Consider the following 8378-nt stretch of genomic DNA (forward strand, 5'->3'; position numbering starts at 1 on the left):
TATAAAGGCCCTGGATGAATGTTCTATAAGGCCTGCGCTCACAGACTAACCCTATCACAATAACACTTATTTGGGCATGATTTTATTTAATAAAGGCCCTGGATGAATGTTTTCTATAAGGCCTGCGCTCACAGACTAACCCCATCACAATAACACTTATTTGGGCATGATATTATTTAATAAAGGCCCTGATGAATGTTTTACAAAGGGCCTGCGCTCACAGACTAACCCTACACAGTAACACCTTATTGGGCATGATTTTATTTAATAGAGACCCTGGATGAATGTTTTCTATAAGGCCTGCGCTCACAGACTAACCCCATCACAATAACACTTATTTGGGCATGATTTTATTTAATAAAGGCCCTGATGAATGTTTTCTATAAGGCCCAAGCCACAGACTAACCCTAACCCTAACCCTAACCCTAACCCTAACCCTAGCCCTAACCCTAACCCTAACCCTAACCCTAACCCTAACCCTAACCCTAACCCTAACCCTAACCCTAACCCTAACCCTAGCCCTAACCCTAACCCTAACCCTAACCCTAGCCCTAACCCTAACCCTAACCCAAACCCTAACCCTAACCCTAACCCTAGCCCTAACCCTAACCCTAACCCTAACCCTAACCCTAACCCTAACCCTAACCTTATTGGGCATGATTTTACTCTATAAAGGCCCTGGGTGACAGTTTTACACAGGGCCTGGGGTCACAGACTAACCCCATCACAATAGCACTTATTTGGGCATGTTTTTATTTAATAAAGGCCCTGATTGAATGTTTTCTATAAGGCCTGCGCTCACAGACTAACCCGACACAGTAACGCTTCATTGGGCATGATTTTATTTAATAAAGGCCCTGGAACAATGTTTTCTATAAGGCCTGCGCCACAGACTAACCCGACACAGTAACTCTTTGTTGGGCATGATTTTACTTAATAAAGGCCCTGGAAAATGTTTTCTATAAGGCCTGCGCCACAGACTAACCCGACACAGTAACGCTTTATTGGGCATGATTTTATTTAATAAAGGCCCTGGAAAAATGTTTTCTATAAGGCCTGCGCCACAGACTAACCCGACACAGTAACGCTTCATTGGGCATGATTTTATTTAATAAAGGCCCTGGAACAATGTTTTCTATAAGGCCTGCGCCACAGACTAACCCGACACAGTAACTCTTTGTTGGGCATGATTTTACTTAATAAAGGCCCTGGAAAATGTTTTCTATAAGGCCTGCGCCACAGACTAACCCGACACAGTAACGCTTTATTGGGCATGATTTTATTTAATAAAGGCCCTGGAAAAATGGTTTCTATAAGGCCTGCGCCACAGACTAACCCGACACAGTAACGCTTCATTGGGCATGATTTTATTTAATAAAGGCCCTGATGACAGTTTTCTTTAAGGCCTGCGCTCACAGACTAACCCGACACATTAACGCTTTATTGGGCATGATTGTATTTAATAAAGGCCCTGATGAATGTTTTCTATAAGGCCTGCGCCACAGACTAACCCCCCGACACAGTAACTCTTCATTGGGCATGATTTTATTTAATAAAGGCCCTCGATGAATGTTTTGTATAAGGCCTGCCTCTCACAGACTAACCCGACACAGTAACTCTTTATTGGGCGTGATTTTATTTAATAAAGGCCCTGGAAAATGTTTTCTATAAGGCCTGCGCCACAGACTGACCTCCGACACAGTAACTCTTTATTGGGCATGATTTTATTTAATAAAGGCCCTCGATGAATGTTTTCTATAAGGCCTGCGCTCACTGACTAACCTCTGCATAATAACACTCTTATGGGCATGATTTTATTTAATTAAGGCCCTGATGACAGTTTTCTTTAAGGCCTACCTCACAGACTAACCCGACACAGTAACTCTTTATTGGGCGTGATTTTATTTAATAAAGGCCCTGGAAAATGTTTTTCTATAAGGCCTGCGCCACAGACTAACCCGACACAGTAACGCTTTATTGGGCGTGATTTTATTTAATAAAGGCCTCGATGAATGTTTTTCTATAAGGCCTGCGCCACAGACTAACCCGACACAGTAACTCTTTATTGGGCGTGATTTTATTTAATAAAGGCCCTGGAAAATGTTTTCTATAAGGCCTGCGCCACAGACTGACCCCGACACAGTAACTCTTTATTGGGCATGATTTTATTTAATAAAGGCCCTCGATGAATGTTTTCTATAAGGCCTGCGCCACTGACTAACCTCTGCTATAAATAACACTCTTATGGGCATGATTTTATTTAATTAAGGCCCTGATGACAGTTTTTTTAAGGCCTACCTCACAGACTAACCCGACACAGTAACTCTTTATTGGGCGTGATTTTATTTAATAAAGGCCCTGGAAAATGTTTTTCTATAAGGCCTGCGCCACAGACTAACCCGACACAGTAACGCTTTATTGGGCGTGATTTTATTTAATAAAGGCCCTGGAAAATGTTTTCTATAAGCACTGCGCTCACTGACTAACCCCACATAATAACACTCTTATGGGCATGATTTTATTTAATAAAGGCCCTGATGACAGTTTTCTTTAAGGCCTGCGCCACAGACTAACCCGACACAGTAACTCTTTGTTGGGCATGATTTACTTAATAAAGGCCCTGGAAAATGTTTTCTATAAGGCCTGCGCCACAGACTAACCCGACACAGTAACGCTTTATTGGGCATGATTTTATTTAATAAAGGCCCTGGAAAAATGTTTTCTATAAGGCCTGCGCCACAGACTAACCCGACACAGTAACGCTTTATTGGGCATGATTTTATTTAATAAAGGCCCTGATAAATGTTTTCTTTAAGGCCTGCGCTCACAGACTAACCTCCTGCATAATAACACTCTTATGGGCATGATTTTATTTAATAAAGGCCCTGATGACAGTTTTTTTAAGGCCTGCCTCACAGACTAACCCGACACAGTAACTCTTTATTGGGCGTGATTTTATTTAATAAAGGCCCTGGAAAATGTTTTTCTATAAGGCCTGCGCCACAGACTAACCCACCCATTAACTCTTTATTGGGCATGATTTTATTTAATAAAGGCCCTCGATGAATGTTTTCCATAAGGCCTGCGCCACAGACTAACCCCACCACAATAACACAGATTTGGGTATGATTTTATTTATTAAAGGCCCTGATGAATGTTTTCTACAAAGGCCTGCGCCACAGACTCGCCTCAAGCAGCAGCGACGCGCAGGGCACGAATTTCAGAGTTTTTAGAGAAAAAAAAAAAAAAAAAAAAATTAAAGTTGATGTAAAAGTTGCTCCTGGTAAACGGCCACCTCCGGGTCGCGGTGAAATTTGAATCGTGCCCGAAGAGGCCTCTCGGTCGGCCTGACTCGAGCCTCGGAGGGTATGGAAGTCGGACCTTTCTCGGTTGACTTAGTGCAATTTTCAAACGAAAATCATCCAGGCGCATATTTCAGCCGATCTCAGCCGGGTTAAGTGCGACTCTCGGACGCTTTCCCACTCGACCCCGCCTCCCTGGAGGAAATTTTTTCGCTCAAAACCTAAGTCCAAACATCCAGGCGCATATTTCAGCCGATCTCAGCCGGGTTAAGTGCGACTCGACGCTTTCCCACTCGACTCGCCTCCCTGGAGGAAATTTTTTCGCTCAAAACCTAAGTCCAAACATCCAGGCGCATATTTCAGCCGATCTCGGCCGGGTTAAGCGACTTCTCGACGCTTTCCCACTCGACTCGCCTCCTGGAGGAAATTTTTTTCGCTCAAAACCTAAGTCCAAACATCCAGGCGCATATTTCAGCCGATCTCGCCGGGTTAGTGCGACTTCTCGGACGCTTTCCCACTCGACCCCGCCTCCTGGAGGAAATTTTTTCGCTCAAAACCTAAGTCCAAACATCCAGGCGCATATTTCAGCCGATCTCGCCGGGTTAAGTGCGACTTCTCGGACGCTTTCCCACTCGACCGCCTCCTGGAGGAAATTTTTTTTCGCTCAAAACCTAAGTCCAAACATCCAGGCGCATATTTCAGCCGATCTCAGCCGGGTTAAGTGCGACTTCTCGACGCTTTCCCACTCGACCCGGCCTCCTGGAGGAAATTTTTTGCTTTCAAAACCTAAGTCCAGACATCCAGGCGCTTCATCCAGCCGATCTCGGCCGGGTTAAGTGCGACTTCTCGACGCTTTCCCACTCGACTCTCCACCCTGGAGGATTTTTTTGCTTTCAAAACCTAAGTCCAAACATCCAGGCGCATATTTCAGCCGATCTCAGCCGGGTTAAGTGCGACTTCTCGACGCTTTCCCACTCGACTCGCCTCCTGGAGGAAATTTTTTTTCGCTCAAAACCTAAGTCCAAACATCCAGGCGCATATTTCAGCCGATCTCAGCCGGGTTAAGTGCGACTTCTCGACGCTTTCCCACTCGACCCCGCCCTCCCTGGAGGAAATTTTTTTCGCTCAAAACCTAAGTCCAGACATCCAGGCGCATATTTCAGACGATCTCGGCCGGGTTAAGTGCGACTTCCCGGACGCTTTCCCACTCGACCCCCGCCACCCTGGAGGAAATTTTTTTGCTTTCAAAACCTAAGTCCAAACATCCAGGCGCATATTTCAGACGATCTCGGCCGGGTTAAGTGCGACTTCCCGACGCTTTCCCACTCGACTCGCCTCCTGGAGGAAATTTTTTTTCGTTCAAAACCTAAGTCCAAACATCCAGGCGCATATTTCAGCCGATCTCAGCCGGGTTAAGTGCGACTTCTCGGACGCTTTCCCCACTCGACCCTCCCACCCTGGAGGATTTTTTTTTGCTTTCAAAACCTAAGTCCAAACATCCAGGCGCATATTTCAGCCGATCTCGTCCGGGTTAAGTGCGACTTCTCGGACGCTTTTCCACTCTGAACTTCTCCACCCTGGAGGATTTTTTTGCTTTCAAAACCTAAGTCCAAACATCCAGGCGCATATTTCAGCCGATCTCGTCCGGTTATGCGCGACTTCTCGGACGCTTTCCCACTCGACCCCGCCACCCTGGAGGAAATTTTTTGCGCTCAAAACCTAAGTCCAAACATCCAGGCGCATATTTCAGCCGATCTCGCCGCTAGTAAGCCCCACTTCACGGGCGCTTTCCCACTCGACCCCGCCACCCCGGGAGGTATTTTTTAAGCTGCTCAAAACCTAAGTCCAGACATCCAGGCGCATCTCACAGCCGATCTCGGCGCAAGTAAGCCCCACTTCACGGGCGCTTTTCCCACTCGACCCCGCCACCCCGGAGGTATTTTTGCCGCTCAAAACCTAAGTCCAAACATCCAGGCGCATCTCACAGCCGATCTCGGCCGCTGCTTAAGCCCCACTTCACGGGCGCTTTCCCACTCGACCCCGCCACCCCGGAGGTATTTTTTGCCGCTCAAAACCTAAGTCCAGACATCCAGGCGCATCTCACAGCCGATCTCGGCCGCGTTAAGCCCCACTTCACGGGCGCTTTCCCACTCGACCCACGCCACCCCGGAGGTATTTTTTGCCGCTCAAAACCTAAGTCCAAACATCCAGGCGCATCTCACAGCCGATCTCGGCCGCTAAAGCCCCACTTCACGGACGCTTTCCCACTCGACCCCGCCACCCCGGAGGTATTTTTTGCCGCTCAAAACCTAAGTCCAAACATCCAGGCGCATCTCACAGCCGATCTCGCCGCAAGTTAAGCCCCACTTCACGGGCGCTTTCCCACTCGACCGCCACCCCGGAGGTATTTTTGCCGCTCAAAACCTAAGTCCAAACATCCAGGCGCTTCATCCGACCGATCGAGTCCGGTTATGTGCGCCTTCCCGACGCTTTCCCACTCGACTTCGCCGCCCTGGAGGAAATTTTTTCGCTCAAAACCTAAGTCCAAACATCCAGGCGCTTTCATCCGACCGACGAGTCCGGTTAAGCGCGCCTTCCCGACGCTTTCCCACTCGACTTCGCCGCCCTGGAGGAAATTTTTTTGCTCAAAACCTAAGTCCAAACATCCAGGCGCTTCATCCGACCGACGAGTCCGGGTTATGCGCGCTTTCCCGACGCTTTCCCACTCGACTTCGCCGCCCTGGAGGAAATTTTTTTCGCTCAAAACCTAAGTCCAAACATCCAGGCGCTTCATCCGACCGATCGAGTCCGGTTAAGCGCGCCTTCCCGGACGCTTTCCCACTCGACTTCGCCGCCCTGGAGGAAATTTTTTTTCGCTCAAAACCTAAGTCCAAACATCCAGGCGCTTCATCCGACCGATCGAGTCCGGGTTAAGCGCGCTTCCGACGCTTTCCCACTCGACTTCGCCGCCCTGGAGGAAATTTTTTTTGCGCTCAAAACCTAAGTCCAAACATCCAGGCGCTTTCATCCGACCGATCGAGTCCGGTTAAGTGCGCCTTCCCCGGACGCTTTCCCACTCGACTTCGCCGCCCTGGAGGAAATTTTTTGCGCTCAAAACCTAAGTCCAAACATCCAGGCGCTTCATCCGACCGATCGAGTCCGGTTAAGTGCGCCTTCCCGACGCTTTCCCACTGACTTCCGCCGCCCTGGAGGAAATTTTTTGCTTTCAAAACCTAAGTCCAGACATCCAGGCGCTTCATCCAGCCGATCTCGGCCGGGTTAAGTGCGACTTCTCGACGCTTTCCCACTCGACCCCCGGTCTCCTGGAGGAAATTTTTTTCGCTCAAAACCTAAGTCCAAACATCCAGGCGCATATTTCAGACGATCTCTCGCCGGGTTAAGTGCGACTTCCCGACGCTTTCCCACTCGACTCCCGCCACCCTGGAGGAAATTTTTTGCTTTCAAAACCTAAGTCCAAACATCCAGGCGCATATTTCAGACGATCTCGGCCGGGTTATGTGCGACTCCCGACGCTTTCCCACTCGACTTCCGCCACCCTGGAGGAAATTTTTTTGCTTTCAAAACCTAAGTCCAAACATCCAGGCGCATATTTCAGACGATCTCGCCGGGTTATGCGCGACTTCCCGACGCTTTCCACTCGACTTCCGCCACCCTGGAGGATTTTTTTGCTTTCAAAACCTAAGTCCAAACATCCAGGCGCATATTTCAGCCGATCTCGCCGGGTTAAGTGCGACTTCTCGGACGCTTTCCCACTCGACTTCTCCACCCTGGAGGTATTTTTTGCCGCTCAAAACCTAAGTCCAGACATCCAGGCGCATATTTCAGACGATCTCGGCCGGGTTAAGTGCGACTTCCCGGACGCTTTCCCACTCGACCCCGCCACCCTGGAGGATTTTTTTGCTTTCAAAACCTAAGTCCAAACATCCAGGCGCATATTTCAGACGATCTCGGCCGGGTTATGCGACTTCCCGGACGCTTTCCCACTCGACTTCGCCACCCTGGAGGATTTTTTTGCTTTCAAAACCTAAGTCCAGACATCCAGGCGCATATTTCAGCCGATCTCGGCCGGGTTAAGTGCGACTTCTCGGACGCTTTCCCACTCGACCCCCTCCACCCTGGAGGTATTTTTTGCCGCTCAAAACCTAAGTCCAGACATCCAGGCGATATTTCAGACGATCTCGGCCGGGTTATGCGACTTCCCGACGCTTTCCCACTCGACCCGCCACCCTGGAGGATTTTTTTGCTTTCAAAACCTAAGTCCAAACATCCAGGCGCATATTTCAGCCGATCTCGGCCGGGTTAAGTGCGACTTCTCGACGCTTTCCCACTCGACCCTCCACCCTGGAGGATTTTTTGCCGCTCAAAACCTACGCCCAGACATCCAGGCGCTGCACAGCCGATCAAGGCCGGGTTAAGAGCGACTTCTCGACACACACATTTACTTAACCCCGTGTCTGGATTTCAATTTTCCAAAGGGCCTGGGCTCACATTAACCCCAACGCAGTAACACTTTAATGGGCATCGCTTTTATTTCATTCTCGCCCTGGATGAATGTTTTACAAAGGGCCTGCGCCACAGACTAACCCCTACACACTAACACCTTATTGGGCATAATTTTTTTCTATAAAGGCCCTGGATGAATGTTTTCTATAAGGCCTGCGCCACAGACTAACCCCATCACAATAACACTTATGTGGGCATGATTTTATTCTATAAAGGCCCTGGATGAATGTTTTCTATAAGGCCTGCGCCACAGACTAACCCCATCACAATAACACTTATTTGGGCATGATTTTATTTAAAAAGGCCCTGATGAATGTTTTCTACAAAGGCCTGCGCCACAGACTAACCCGACACAGTAGCGCCTTATTGGGCATGATTTTATTTAATAAAGGCCCTGGAGGAATGTTTTCTATAAGGCCTGCACTCACAGACTAACCCCATCACAATAACACTTATTTGGGCATGATTTTATTCTATAAAGGCCCTGATGAATGTTTTCTATAAGGCCTGCGCCACAGACTAACCCTATCACAATAACACTTATTTGGGCAT

Source organism: Puntigrus tetrazona, unplaced genomic scaffold, assembly GCF_018831695.1.
Source record: "Puntigrus tetrazona isolate hp1 unplaced genomic scaffold, ASM1883169v1 S000000003, whole genome shotgun sequence".
NCBI lineage: Eukaryota > Metazoa > Chordata > Actinopteri > Cypriniformes > Cyprinidae > Puntigrus > Puntigrus tetrazona.